Here is a 16,206-nt window from a genome sequence, read left to right on the forward strand (position 1 = left end):
ATTGATTTGTTGAGGGGGTAAAATCTTGCTAAGCATTTGTTCACCACATCTTCCCAAGTTGTCAAGCTCTCCTTTGGGAAAGACTCCAGCCACTTGGCTGCCTTATCCTTGAGTGAGAATGGAAATAAAAGCAGTCTATAGGCGTCAGGATGAACACCATTAGACTTTACTGTGTCACATATTCTCAGGAAGGTGGTTAAATGTTGATTGGGGTCTTCTTGGACACTCCCTCCGAACGAACAGTTGTTCTGAACAAGGGTGATGAGCTGTGGCTTCAGTTCAAAATTGTTGGCATGGATGGTTGGCTTTTGAATGCTACTTCCACAATTTCCTGAGTTTGGATTGATGTAAGAGCCTAAAACTCTTCTATCCTCCCCAGCATGATTTGCTCGTCCTCCTCCGCCATGGTTGTGAGCTTCTTCTTCACGATGGTTTTCCATGTTTTCTTCCATGTTTGGTTCAAAGTATTCCTCAAGGTGTTCCTCTTCTTCTTCAGCACCAACTACACGTTTTTCTCTTGCCTCCCTCCTTAGTCTAAGGAAGGTTCTCTCAGGTTCAGAATCAAAGGAAGTTGAAGCCCTGCTTCTTCTCCCTGTCATACAACCAACAAGTACAAGCAAAGAGAATAGGTGCAGAAAGTATATCTGTCAGAATTACTATTAGTGTGAGTGATGCAATATATCAAACAGTTAGTGGGTTAGTGAAATGAATGGTAAATAACAAAGAAAAAGTAGGGGGAAGGGAAGAAATTAACTAAAACAGAAAGTAAATGACTCAAACAGAAAATTAAATCAAACAAAAATAAAATGCTCAATCTAGTTATCCTCCAATTTAATCATTGTTGATGTACAATCAATCCCCGGCAACGGCGCCATAAACTTGATGCATGGAAAACTTGTCTCGCAACAAATTTCCTTCGGCAAGTGTACCGAATTTGTCGTCAAGTAAAAACTCACAATAGAGTGAGGTCGAATCCCACAAGGATTGATTGATCAAGCAACTTTAATTAGAGGAATGTTCTAGTTGAGAGAATCAGAATTTGAGTTGAGAATTGCAGAAAATTAAATGGCGGGAAAGTAAATAACAGAAAAGTAAATGCTAGAAATAAAAGCTGAATGTAAATGACTGAAAGTAAATTGCAGAATTGTAAATGGGAATGGGGGATTGCTCATAAAAGTAAATGATAGAAATTAAAGAGAATGGGTAAGATCAGAAATGGGGAGTTCATTGGGCTTAGGAGATGTTGCATTCTCTGGACCAATTTCATTTTCATCTCTTCCTCAATCAATGCACTCATTGATCTCCTTGGCAATCTTAAGTGATTGAATTACAATTTCTTGTAATTCAATCTCTCAAATCTTGATCAATAGCCAATTCCTTGGTCAATTGCTCATGAGAAGAGATGAAGTATGGTCACTAATTATACCACATGCATTTTGGTGCACGAAATTATGATTTCAGGCAACGGCGCCAGAAACTCTGTACGCATGTCTCAATAAATTATTTTTCATTCACAACTTCGATACAACTAACCAGCAAGTGCACTGGGTCGTCCAAGTAATAAAACCTTATGTGAGTAAGGGTCGATCCCACGGAGATTGTTGGTATGAAGAAAGCTGTGGTCATCTTGTAAATCTCAGTCAGGCGGATAATAATTGATTATGGAGTTTTCGAAATTATATAATAAAATAAGGATAGAAATACTTATGTAAATCATTGGTGAGAATTTCAGATAAGCGCATAGAGATGCATTCGTTCCTCTGAACCTCTACTTTCCTGCTGTCTTCATCCAATCAATCTTACTCCTTTCCATGGCTGGCTTTATGTAAGGACATCACCGTTGTCAATGGCTACTTTTAATCCTCTCTGGAAAATGGTCCGATGCGCTGTCACTGCATGGCTAATCGTCTGGAGGCATCACCCTTGTCAATGGCTGCATCCTATCCTCTTGTGAAAATGGTCCAAATGCTCTGTCACAGCACGGCTAGTCATCTGAGGTTCTCGATCATACTGGAATAGGATTCACCCTCTTTTTGCGTCTGTCACTACGCCCAGCACTCACGAGTTTGAAGTTCGTCACAGTCATTCAATCAAAGAGTCCTACTCGGAATACCACAGACAAGGTTTAGACTTTCTGGACTCTCATGAATGCCGCCATCAATCTAGCTTATACCACGAAGATTCTGATTAAGAGATCCAAGAGATACTCATTCAATCTAAGGTAGAATGGAAGTGGTTGTCAGGCACACGTTCATAAGGAATGATGATGATTGTCACGTTCATCACATTCATGTTGAAGTGCGAATGAATATTTTAGAAGCGGAATAAGTTGAGTTGAATAGAAAACAGTAGTACTTTGCATTAATTCATGAGGAACAGTAGAGCTCCACACCTTAATCTATGGAGTGCAGAAACTCTACCGTTTGAAAATACATAAGTGAAAGGTTCAGGCATGGCCGAATGGCCAACCCCCATGATCTAAGAACAAAATGTCCCAGGATGTCTAATACAATAGTAAACAGTCCTATTTATACTAAACTAGTTACTAGGGTTTACAGAAGTAAGTAATTGATGCATAAATCCACTTCCGGGGCCCACTTGGTGTGTGCTTGGGCTGAGATTGAATGTTACACGTGCAGAGGCTCTTTCTGGAGTTGAACGCCAGGTTGTAACGTATTTCTGGCGTTCAACTCTGGTTTGTGACGTGTTTCTGGCGTTTAACTCCAGACAACAGCTTAGAACTGGCGTTTAGCATCCTTTTACGTCATCTAAACTCGGCCAAAGTATGAACTATTATACATTGCTGGCAAGCCCTGGATGTCTACTTTCTAACGCAATTGGAAGCGCGCCATTTTGAGTTCTGTAGCTCCAGAAAATCCACTTTGAGTTTAGAGAGGTCAGAATCCAACAGCATTAGCAGTCCTTCTTCTACCTCTGAATCTGATTTTTGCTCAAGTCCCTCAATTTCAGCCAGAAAATACCTGAAATCACAGAAAAACACACAAACTCATAGTAAAGTCCAGAAATGTGAATTTAACATAAAAACTAATGAAAACATCCCTAAAAGTAACCAGATTCTACTAAAAACATACTAAAAATAGTGCCAAAAAGCGTATAAATTATCCGCTCATCACAACACCAAACTTAAATTGTTGCTTGTACCCAAGCAACTGAAAATCAAATAGGATAAAAAGAAGAAAATATACTATAAATTCCAAACTATCAATGAAACATAGCTCCAATTAAGTGAGCGGGACTTGTAACTTTTTGCCTCTTGAATAGTTTTGGCATCTCACTTTATCCATTGAAGTTCAGAATGATTGGCATCTATAGGAACTCAGAGTTCAGATAGTGTTATTGATTCTCCTAGTTCAGTATGATGATTCTTGAACACAGCTATTTTATGAGTCTTGGCCGTGGCCCTAAGCACTTTGTTTTCCAGTATTACCACCGGATACATAAATGCCACAGACACATAATTGGGTGAACCTTTTCAGATTGTGACTCGGCTTTGCTAAATTCCCCTATTAGAGGTGTCCAGTGTTCTAAAGCACACTCTTCTTTTGCTTTGGACCTTGACTTTAACCGCTCAGTCTCAAGTTTTCACTTGACACCTTCACACCACAAGCACATGGTTAGGGACAGCTTGGTTTAGCCACTTAGGCCAGGATTTTATTCCTTTAGGCCCTCCTATCAACTGATGCTCAAAGCCTTGGGATGCTTTTTATTTACCCTTGCCTTTTGGTTTTAAGGGTTATTGGCTTTTTGCTCTTGCCTCTTAGTTTTAAGAGCTTTTGGCTTTTTCTGCTTGCTTTTTCTCTTTTTTTTTCGCCTATTTTTTTTTTCTGCAAGCTTTGTTCTTTGCTACTTTTTCTTGCTTCAAGAATCATTTTTATGATTTTTCAGATTATCAAATAACATGTCTCCTTATCATCATTCTTTCAAGAGCCAACATATTTAACATTCTAAAACAATAACTTCAAAAGATATGTACACTGTTCAAGCATTCATTCAGAAAACAAAAAGTATTGTCACCACATCAATATAATTAAAATAAGTTCAAGGATAAATTCGAAACTCATGTACTTCTTGTTCTTTTGAATTAAAACAGTTTTCTTTTAAGAGAGGTGATGGATTCATAGGACATTCATAACTTTAAGACAAAGTTACTAAATACTAATGATCATGTAATGAAGACACAAACATGGATAAGCACTCAACATTAAGAAAACGAAAAACAGAGAATGTAAGAACAAGGAATGAGTCCACCTTAGTGATGGTGGCGTTTCCTTCTTGAGGAACCAATGATGTCCTTGAGCTCTTCTATGTCTCTTCCTTGTCTTTGTTGCTCCTCCCTCATTGCTCTTTGATCTTCTCTTATTTCATGAAGGATGATGGGGTGCTCTTGATGTTCCACCCTTAGTTGTCCCATGTTGGAACTTAATTCTCCTAGGGAGCTGTTGATTTGCTCCCAATAGTTTTCTGGAGGAAAATGCATTTGAGGCATCTCCGGGATCTCATGGTGATGAGCTTTATGCGTCTCTTGAGATCCATGAATGGGCTCTCTTGCTTGCTCCATCCTTTTCTTAGTGATGGGCTTCTCTTCCTCAATGGGAATGTCTCCTTCTATGAAAGCTCCAGCTGAGTAACATAGATGGCAAATAAGATGAGGAAAAGCTAGCCTTGCCCCAGGAAAAGGCTTTTCAGCTATTTTGTAGAATTCAAGGGAGATGACTTCATGAACTTCTACTTCCTCTCCAATCATGATGCTATGAATCATGATGGCCCAATCCACAGTAACTTCAGATCGGTTGCTAGTGGGGATGATGGAGCGTTGGATGAACTCCAACCATCCTCTAGCCACAGGCTTGAGGTCCAGTCTTCTTAGTTGAACTGGCTTGCCTTTGGAGTCAATCTTCCATTGAGCTCCTTCCACACATATGTCCATGAGGACTTGGTCCAACCTTTGATTAAAGTTGACCCTTCTAGTGTAGGGGCGTGCATCTCCTTGCATCATAGGCAAGTTAAACGCCAACCTCACATTTTCCGGACTAAAATCTAAGTATTTCCCCCGAACCATTGTAATATAATTCTTTGGGTTTGGGTTCTTACTTTGATCATGGTTCCTAGTGATCCATGCATTGGCATAGAACTCTTGAACCATTAGGATGCCGACTTGTTGGATGGGGTTTGTTAGAACTTCCCAACCTCTTCTTTGTATTTCATGTCGGATCTCCGGATACTCATTCTTCTTGAGCTTGAAAGGGACCTCAGGGATCACCTTCTTCTTGGCCACAACATCATAGAAGTGGTCTTGATGAGCTTTGGAGATGAATCTTTCCATCTTCCATGACTCGGAGGTGGAAGCTTTTGTCTTCCCTTTCCCTTTTCTAGAGGATTCTCTGGTCATAGGTGCCATCAATGGTAATGGAAAAACAAAAAGCTTATGCTTTTACCACACCAAACTTAGAATATTGCTCGCCCTCGAGCAAGAGAAGGGAGAATAGATGAAGAAGAAGAAGAAAATATGGAGGAGAGGTGGGAGAGGTGTATTCGGCCAAGAAGGGGAAGAGAGGGTTGTGTTGTGTGAAAATGAAGAAGAATGGAGGGCTATATATAGGGAAGGAAGGGGGGTTAATTTCGGCCATATAGGGTGGGTTTGGGTGGAAAATTGATTTTGAATTTTGAAGGTAGGTGGAGTTTATGAGTTAGGTTTATGGGAAAGAGTGGATGGATGTGAGTGGTGAAGTGGTGATGGGGAAGAGAGATTGAGGTGATTGGTGAAGAGTTTTGGAGAGTGTTTATGGGATTGTGTGAAAGAGGGGTGAGAAGAAGTGAGTGGAGGTAGGTGGGGATCCTTTGGGGTCCACAGATCCTGAGGTGATCCTGTGGGGTCCATAGATCCTGAGGTGTTCAAGGATTTACAGCCTTGCACCAAATTAGGCATGCAAAATGCCCTTGCACACAACTCTGGGCGTTCAGCGCCAGATTGGTGCTTGTTCTGGGCATTCAGCGCCAGCTCTTCTCCAGGGTACAATTCTGGCATTCAAACGCCCAGATGCTGCCCATTTTGGGCGTTCAGCGCCAGAACCATGCTCTGTTCTGGCGTTGAACGCCAGCCAGATGCTTCTTACAGGCGTTTAAGGTCTTCCTCTAGGGTGTGATTTTTCTACTACTGTTTTTGATTCCGTTTTCAATTTTTATATTTATTTTGTGACTCCACATGATCATGAACCTAATAAAACATGAAAGAACAAGAAAAATAAAATTAGATAAATAAAAAATGGGTTGCCTCCCAACAAGCACTTCTTTAATGTCAATAACTTAACAGTGGGCTCTCATGGAGCCTCACAGATGTTCAGAGCTTTGTTGAGACTTCCCAACATCAAACTTAGAGTTTGGTTGTGGCCTCCCAACACCAAACTTAGAGTTTGACTGTGGGGGCTCTGGTTGACTCTGTTTTGAGAGAAGCTTACTGTGCCTCTTTTCCATGTTTACAGAAGGATAACCTTGAGTTGTAAACACAAGGGAGTCCCCATTCAATTGAAGGACTAATTCACCTCTGTCAACATCAATCACAGCTCTTGCTGTGGCTAAGAAGGGTCTTCCAAGGATGATGAATTCATCTTCATCCTTCCTAGTATCTAGGACTATGAAATCAGCAGGGATGTAAAGGCCTTCGACATTTACTAATACGTCCTCTACTTGTCCATAAGCCTGTTTTCTTGAATTGTCTGCCATCTCTAATGAGATTTTAGTAGCTTGCACCCCCAAAGATTCCCAGTTTCTCTATTACAGAGAGGGGCATGAGGTTTATCCCTAAACCAAGGTCACACAGAGCCTTTTCAAAGATCATGTTGCCTATGGTACAAGGTATTACGAACTTTTCAGGATCCTGTTTCTTCTGAGGCAATGTCAGTTGATCCAGATCACTTAGTTCATTGGTGAACAAAGGAGGTTCATCTTCCCAAGTCTCAATACCAAATAATTTGGCATTCAGCTTCATGATTGCACCAAGGTACTTGGTAACTTGCTCCTTAGTAACATCCTCATTCTCTTCAGAAGATGAATACTCATCAGAGCTCATGAAGGGCATAAGGTGGTTCAATGGAATCTCTATGGTCTCTAGATGAGTCTCATATTCCTTTGGTTCCTCAAAGGGAAACTCCTTATTGATCACCGGACGTCCCAGGAGGTCTTCCTCACTGGGATTTACGTCTTCCCTTTCCTCTCCAGGTTCGGCCGTGTTGACTATGTCAATGGCCTTGTACTCTCCTTTTGGATTTTCTTCTGTATTCCTTGGGAGAGTACTAGGAGGGATTTCAGTGATCCTTTTACTGAGCTGGCCCACTTGTGCCTCCAAATTTCTGATGGAGGACCTTGTTTCATTCATGAAACTTACAGTGGCCTTAGATAGATCAGAGACTAAGTTTGCTAAATTAGAGGTATTTTGTTCAGAGTTCTCTGTCTGTTGCTGAGTGGATGATGGAAAAAGTTTACTATTGTTAAACCTATTTCTTCCACCATTATTAAAGCCTTGTTGAGGCTTTTGTTGATCCTTCCATGAGAGATTTGGGTGATTTCTCCATGAGGGGTTATAGGTGTTTCCATAAGGTTCACCCATGTAATTCACCTCTACTATTGCAGGGTTTTCAGGATCATAAGCTTCTTCTTCAGAAGATGCCTCTTGAGTATTGTTGGATGCAGCTTGCATTCCATTCAGACTCTGAGAAATCATATTGACTTGCTGAGTCAATATTTTATTCTGAGCTAATATGGCATTCAGAGTATCAATTTCAAGAACTCCCTTCTTCATAGGCGTCCCATTACTCACAGGATTCCTCTCAGAAGTGTACATGAACTGGTTATTAGCAACCATGTCAATGAGTTCTTGAGCTTCTGCAGGCATTTTCTTTAAGTGTATGGATCCACCTGTAGAAGTATCCAATGACATTTTAGCCAATTCAGATAGACCATCATAGAATATATCCAGGATGGTCCATTCTGAAAACATGTTAGAAGGACAATTTTTGGTCAATCCTTTGTATCTCTCCCAAGCTTCATAGAGGGATTCACCTTCTTTCTGTTTGAAGGTCTGAACATCCACTCTAAGCTTACTCAGCTTTTGAGGAGGAAAGAACTTGGCTAAGAAAGCCTTGACCAGCTTATCCCAAGAGTTCAGGCTATCCTTAGGTTGAGAGTCCAACCATACTCTAGCTCTATCTCTTACAGCAAAAGGGAAAAGCATGAGCCTGTAGACTTCAGGATTTACTCCATTGGTCTTAACAGTATCATAGATCTGCAAGAATTCAGTTAAGAACTGAAAAGGATCTTCAGATGGAAGTCCATGAAACTTGCAGTTCTGCTGCATCAGAGAAACTAATTGAGATTTCAGCTCAAAATTGTTTGCTCCAATGGCAGGAATGGAGATGCTTCTTCCATGTAAATTGGAATTAGGTGCAGTAAAGTCACCGAGCATCCTCCTTGCATTATTATTATTTTCGGCTGCCATCTCCTCTTCTTGTTCGAAAATTTCTGAAAGGTGCTTGCTGGATTGTTGTAATTTAGCTTCTCTTAGTTTCCTCTTCAGAGTCCTTCCAGGTTCTAGATCTGCTTCAACAAGAATGTTCTTGTCCTTGCTCCTGCTCATATGAAAAAGAAGGACAGAAAAATAATAATAATAGGGGTCCTTTTTACCACAGTATAGAGGTCCCTGTGTGAGTAGAAGAAAAGAAGAAGAAAAAATTCGAACACAGATGGAAGAGGGGGTTTGAATTTGGGTGAGATGAAGTGTTAGTAGATGAATAAATAAATAGAAGGAGATAAGAGAGAGAGAGAATTTTCGAAAATAATTTTTGAAAAAGAGTTAGTGATTTTCAAAATAGTTTTTGAAAAAGGTTAGTAATTTTCGAGAATTAAAATAAAAAATTAAAATAATTAGTTAATTAAAAAGAAATTTTGAAAAAGAGGGAAGATATTTTCGAAAATTAGAGAGAGAGGGAGTTAGTTAGGTAGTTTTGAAAAAGATAAGAAACAAACAAAAAGTTCGTTAGTTAGTTGAAACAAATTTGAAAATCAATTTTGAAAAGATAAGAAGATAAGAAGTTAGAAAGGATATTTTAAAATCAAATTTTGAAAAAGATAAGATAAAGAGATATTTTTGAAAAGATATGATTGAAATTAGTTTTGAAAAAGATTTAATTTTTAAAATCACAATTAATGACTTGATTTACAAGAAATCACAAGATATGATTCTAGAACTCAAAGTTTGAATCTTTCTTAACAAGCAAGTAACAAACTTGAAATTTTTGAATCAAAACATTAATTGATGATGTTATTTTCGAAAATTAGGAGATAAAGATAAGAAAAATATTTTTGAAAAATATTTTTAAAATTTTCGAAAATAAATAAGAAAAATGAAAAAGATTTGATTTTTGAAAAAGATTTTGAAAAAGATAAGATTTTTAAATTAAAAATTTGATTTGACTCATAAAAACAAGTAGATTTTAAAAAGTTTTGAAAAAGTCAACTCAAATTTTCGAAATTTACGAGTGAAAAAGGGAAAGATATTTTTTTGATTTTTGAATTTTTAATGATGAGAGGGAAAAACATGAAAAAGACTCAATGCATGAAAATTTTGGATCAAAACAATGAATGCATGCAAGAATGCTATGAATGTCAAGATGAACACCAAGAACACTTTGAATGTCAAGATGAACATCAAGAACTTATTTTTGAAAAATTTTGAATGCAAAGAAAACATGCAAGACACCAAACTTAAAAATTTTTCATGTATAGACACTATGAATGCAAGAATGCATATGAAAAATAAGAAAAGACACAAAACATGAAAACATCAAGATCAAACAAGAAGACTTACCAAGAACAACTTGAAGATCATGAAGAACACTATGAATGTATGAATTTTTCGAAAAATGCAAGATGAATATGCAATTTACACCAAACTTTCAACTTGACTCAAGACTCAAACAAGAAACATGAAACATTTTTTATTTTTATGATTTTTTTATTATTATTTTTTTTTGTATTTTTATTTTATATTTTTCGAAAATTATTTAGAAAAAGAAAAATAAGGATTCCAAAATTTTTAATATGAATTCCAGGAATCTTGTATTCTTAGTCTAAAGCTCCAATCCGAGGGTTAGGCATGGCTTAATAGCCAGCCAAGCTTTAGTATGTAACTCAGACATGCCACGGCTGACATTCCAATTAACTTGCCTCTATGCTGATGGTTGGAAGCCCCTATCCAAAAAAATTAGACATGGCTTTACAGCCAGCCAGGCTTCAACATGCTTCATGAAACTCTAGAATTTATTCTTAAAAATTCTGAAGAAAAATATATTTTTGAAAAGAATTATTTATTTATTTATTTATTTTTTTCGAAAACAGATGAGAAAATTTTGAAAGGTTTTTGAAAAATTTTTGAAAATAAAACGAAAAGAAAATTACCTAATCTGAGAGACAAGATGAACCATCAGTTGTTCAAACTCGAACAATCCCCGGCAACGGCGCCAAAAACTTGGTGCACGAAATTGTGATCTCAGGCAACGGCGCCAGAAACTCTGTACGCACGTCTTAATAAATTTTTTTTCATTCACAACTTCGATACAACTAACCAGCAAGTGCACTGGGTCGTCCAAGTAATAAAACCTTACGTGAGTAAGGGTCGATCCCACGGAGATTGTTGGTATGAAGCAAGCTATGGTCATCTTGTAAATCTCAGTCAGGCGGATAATAAATGATTATGGAGTTTTCGAAATTATATAATAAAATAAGGATAGAAATACTTATGTAAATCATTGGTGAGAATTTCAGATAAGCACATAGAGATGCATTCGTTCCTCTGAACCTTTGCTTTCCTGCTGTCTTCATCCAATCAATCTTACTCCTTCCCATGGCTGGCTTTATGTAAGGACATCACCGTTGTCAATGGCTACTTTTAATCCTCTCTGGAAAATGGTCCGATGCGCTGTCACTGCATGGCTAATCGTCTGGAGGCATCACCCTTGTCAATGGCTGCATCCTATCCTCTTGTGAAAATGGTCCAAATGTTCTGTCACAGCACGGCTAATCATTTGAGGTTCTCGATCATACTGGAATAGGATTCACCCGCCTTTTGCGTCTGTCACTACGCCCAGCACTCGCGAGTTTGAAGTTTGTCACAGTCATTCAATCACAGAGTCCTACTCAGAATACCACAGACAAGGTTTAGACTTTCCGGACTCTCATGAATGCCGCCATCAATCTAGCTTATACCACGAAGATTCTGATTAAGAGATCCAAGAGATACTCATTCAATCTAAGGTAGAACGGAAGTGGTTGTCAGGCACACGTTCATAAGGAATGATGATGATTGTCACGTTCATCACATTCATGTTGAAGTGTGAATGAATATCTTAGAAGCGGAATAAGTTGAGTTGAATAGAAAAACAATAGTACTTTGCATTAATTCATGAGGAACAGCAGAGCTCCACACCTTAATCTATGGAGTGCAGAAACTCTACCGTTTGAAAATACATAAGTCAAAGGTTCAGGCATGGCCGAATGGCCAGCCCCCATGATCTAAGAACAAAACGTCCCAGGATGTCTAATACAATAGTAAACAGTCCTATTTATACTAAACTAGTTACTAGGGTTTACAGAAGTAAGTAATTGATGCATAAATCCACTTCCGGGGCCCACTTGGTGTGTGCTTGGGCTGAGCTTGAATGTTACACGTGCAGAGGCTCTTTCTGGAGTTGAACGCCAGGTTGTAACATATTTCTGGCGTTCAACTCTGGTTTGTGACGTGTTTCTGGCGTTTAACTCCAGACAGCAGCGTAGAACTGGCGTTCAACGCCCTTTTACGTCGTCTAAACGCGGCCAAAGTATGGAATATTATACATTTCTGGAAAGCCCTAGATGTCTACTTTCCAACGCAATTAGAAGCGCGCCATTTTGAGTTCTGTAGCTCCAGAAAATTCACTTTGAGTGCAGGGAGGTCAGAATCCAACAGCATCAGCAGTCCTTCTTCTACCTCTGAATCTGATTTTTGCTCAAGTCCCTCAATTTCAGCCAGAAAATACATGAAATCACAGAAAAACACACAAACTCATAGTAAAGTCCAGAAATGTGAATTTAACATAAAAACTAATGAAAACATCCCTAAAAGTAACCAGATTCTACTAAAAACGTACTAAAAACAGTGCCAAAAGGCGTATAAATTATCCGCTCATCACATTTCCCAAATCAAGTGTTGAGAGGATTATAGTCACATATCCATCCAAACCCAATTTGGTCCAGCATGAGAAAGCATTTCTAGCATGATCTCTTCATTCCTCTTTCAAGGTTCAGAAGAGATCCAAGTATTAATAGCTTCTTTTCCAAGATAACTACCCAATTGGATGAAGATCGAAAGCTTTCAAGTAAAATCAAGAGAAAAGATAGAAGAAGAATAATGAAAACTAGTATTGATCCATCAAATTACAACAGAGCTCCCTAACCCAATGAAAGGGGTTTAGTTGTTCATAGCTCTGGAAAATGAAAAGATGGAGAATACATAATGAAAACTAGAAGTGCAGAGGAAGTAAATACAGAGATTGATTCTATGCCCAGTGGCTCCCTATAATTTCCAACTCTCTAAATAATTCAAAGCTACTCCTATATATACTACTCTTCTACTCTTCTAGTTGGCTCTTCAAATCTTGGGTATGGGCCTTTGGATCTTGAGTTTGAAGCAGTTCTCTTCTTCATTAGGCTTGGCTTTACTTGCAGAGAGAAAGTGTGAAGTGGGCAGAGACTTTGGCTCAGGACGTTAGTGGTGTTAACGTTCAGTGAAAATATGGGTTCGAGAACGTTAGTGACATTCAACTTTTTCACTAACGTTCCTCACCCAAGTAAGAGCCACGTTAACCTCAACGTTAGTGGCACAAACGTTGCCACTAACATTGCCTCTTTGTCCTTCGCACACGTTATTAGGACTCAAATTTCCCAATAACGTTGAGAATTCTCCCCCTTCCCTACGTTAGAGTCCACGTTAACTTAGTTAATGTGGCTCTTTTAACGTAGGCTTGCCAATCTTCGAGAACGTTAGTGACACTTAATATTGTCACTAACGTTTCAATGTGGCCCTATTTCTCATGTTAGAGTCCACGTTAACTAGGTTAACGTGGCTTCTAACGTGGCCATGCTAGCCATCTCCAACGTTAGTGACAAACTTGAGTGTCACTAATGTTGGCTCAACATTCCCTTATCCACGTTAGCTTCCACGTTAACTAAGTTAACGTGGGAGTTAAGGTGGCTCATAGTGGCTTGTGTGGGCTCATTCCAACGTTAGTGACAATGTTGGGTGTCACTAACGTTGGCGTCACCTCCCTTCTTCACGTTAACTAAGTTAAAAGTTAACGTGGGAGTTAACGTGGCTTATTGGGGCTCGTGTGGGTTCCTTCTAATGTTAGTGACAATGTTTGGTGTCACTAACGTTGTCGACCACCTTGTTTCCTCACGTTAGCTTCCACGTTAACTAAGTTAACGTGGGAGTTAACGTGGCTTAATGTGACTTGGCCAACGTTAGTGATAATGTTGAATGTCACTAACGTTGGCTTCCCCCCTTTCTTCTTAACGTTAGAGGCCACGTTAACTAAGTTAACGTGGTGACTAACGTGGCCACTTATGAGCTTGGTCCAACGTTAGTGATAATGTTAAGTGTCACTAACGTTGGCTCCATTTCCTTTCTTCCACGTTAGAGTTCACGTTAACTTAGTTAACGTGACTCTTAACGTGGGCAATGATGGCTTCGAGAGTGTTATTGGCAATTACTTTTCTCATTAACTTTGCAAGTTACTCCCATTCCACGCTAGTGTTAACGTTAGTGTCACTAACGTAGCCACTAATGTGGTTCTTCTTTGCTTCATTTGTCTTGAAATCAAGCAATAAAGTGCATCAAAGTTCTAGTCCAAGTCATGGGAAATGCAACATCCAATTTATCATTAAATTCATGCAAAATCCTCATGAAATCATGTAAATTGCACAATGCATGCTTGAATCAAGATGTAAGTGAATTTCTACCCAAAACCAGCTTATTTTCTAAGGAAATGCATGAAGCTACCCTAAAAACAGTAAAGAAAAGGTCAGTGAAACTGGCCAAAATGCCATGGCATCATTTTCTAATCACAACCACAAGCTAAGAGGATAATTATATAAAGAAAAACCCAACTAAAGTATGAAATCCAACATCCACACTATCTACATCCAAAATGAGAAAGTATGCAACATAGAAGTATCCAAAATATCCAAAACAACCAATATATACAATAGTGTGCAAAATAAGATAACTTGGAAAGCATAACTAGGAAAATAGCCGAAGTGTTCACCGATCTACCAACAGTGCCAACGGCTCCTCCGCATGGGCCTCCTCATTGAAGAGAGAACTTTTGCGTGGTCTAGAAATTCGCAGATAAATCCTCGTTGCAGGTATAGCTTCTAAACCAACAAAAGTCCTTTCTTACAAAAGTTTTGGTTGTCACAAGTAACAAACCCCTTTAAAAATTGATAACCGAAGTGTTCAAACCTCGGGTCGCCTTCTCAAGGAATTGCAGGGAGGTATGTTCTTATTATTGGTTATGAGTTTTGTAAATTGGGGGTTTTGAAAGTAAGGAACAAGTAGTTTAAATGACAAGTAAAATAAATAAATAACTATAAAATAAACTCTTGGCAAGGTATGAAAATTCGGAAGTCCTATCCTAGTTATTCTTATAAGAATTGAAGTTAATCCCACTTAGTTAACCTTTACGAAAGCAAGGGAAAGTCAAGTGAACTAATTAGTTAGATTTCCCAAGTCCTAGCCAACTCCTAAGGAAAGACTAGAGTTAGTGGAATTCCAGTCAATTAGCAGACATAATAATCAATCACGATAAGTTTGATAACTCAAGAGCCTCCAGTTAATCAATTAAAGCCAAGAATATAAAAAGGCTAAATAAGAATCATAAATCCGAAATACCTCAATTGCATTAATAAGAGAAAATCAATCTAAACATAAAGAGTTCATAAGCCAATTTGGCAACATAAGTAATTAAAGAAAAGCATTGAAGTATCTGAAAGTAAAAGAGAAACATAAAGTAAAAGGAATATTGAACCTGAGAGGAAGTTGAAATAATAAAGTTGAAATAATAAGGAATCCTAATTCCTTTAAGAGGAATCCTAATCCTAAATCCTAAGAGAGAGGAGAGAACCTCTCTCTCTAAAAACTACATCTAAATCCTAAGATTATGAATTATGAAAAGCGAATAATTGGAAGGCTTCCCATGAATGGATGCATTCTCCCACTTTAAAGCCTCTAATCTGTATTTTCTGGGCTGAAAATTGGGTCAAAAACAGCCCAGAAATCGCCCCCAGCGATTTCTGTTACATTCTGGTTGCGGCAAAGTGACGCGGAGGCATCGTCCACGCGTTTGAGTGGATTGCATTTTTTCCAGGTCACGCGTCCGCGTGATCCACGCGTTTGCATCGCCTGGCATCGGGGAAGCTATAGCAAATTATATATCGTTGCGAAGCCCTGTACGTTAGCTTTCCAACTGGAACCGCGTCGTTTGAACCTCTGTAGCTCAAGTTATGACTGTTTGAATGCGAAGAGGTCAGGCTGGACAGCTTAGCAATTTCTTCAACTTCTTGTATTCCTTCCACTTTTGCATGCTTCCTTTCCATCCTCTAAGCCATTTCTACCCTGTAATCTCTGAAATCACTTAACACACATATCACGGCATCGAATGATAATAAGAGAGGATTAAAGTTAGTAATTTAAAGGCCGAAGAAGCATGTTTTCAATCATAGCACAAAATCAGGAAGGAAAACGTAAAACATGCGAATAGTATGAATAAGTGGGTAAAGAGTTGATAAAAATCACTCAATTAAGCACAAGATAAACCATAAAATAGTGGTTTATCAACCTCCCCACACTTAAACATTAGCATGTCCTCATGCTAAGCTCAAGAGAAGCTATAAAAGAGTGAAGAGGAATGATAGAATGTATGAAATGCAACCTATCTGTATGAATGTAACTACATGCAAAATGTTTCTACCTACTTGGTTAAAAATAAATAAGCTCTTCAAGACAAACATAAATCAAATTTTACTAATTCAAATTATACAATAAAAGACAAGTAAACTTGTAAGAAGATAGCTCATGAAAGCAAGGAACATAGAATCAAG

The 16,206-nt window shown here is 38.5% G+C and overlaps 1 non-coding gene across 1 annotated transcript; it reads left to right on the top strand.

Moving 5' to 3' along the window:
* The first annotated feature begins 8,012 nt into the window (after positions 1–8,012).
* LOC112740056 (small nucleolar RNA R71) lies at positions 8,013–8,116 on the top strand. The gene has a single exon (XR_003170991.1). It is a non-coding gene; the product is annotated as a small nucleolar RNA R71 (small nucleolar RNA).
* The last annotated feature ends 8,090 nt before the right edge of the window (positions 8,117–16,206 follow it).

The sequence above is a fragment of the Arachis hypogaea genome, chromosome 13 (genome assembly GCF_003086295.3).
Source record: "Arachis hypogaea cultivar Tifrunner chromosome 13, arahy.Tifrunner.gnm2.J5K5, whole genome shotgun sequence".
NCBI classification, from domain to species: Eukaryota; Viridiplantae; Streptophyta; class Magnoliopsida; order Fabales; family Fabaceae; genus Arachis; species Arachis hypogaea.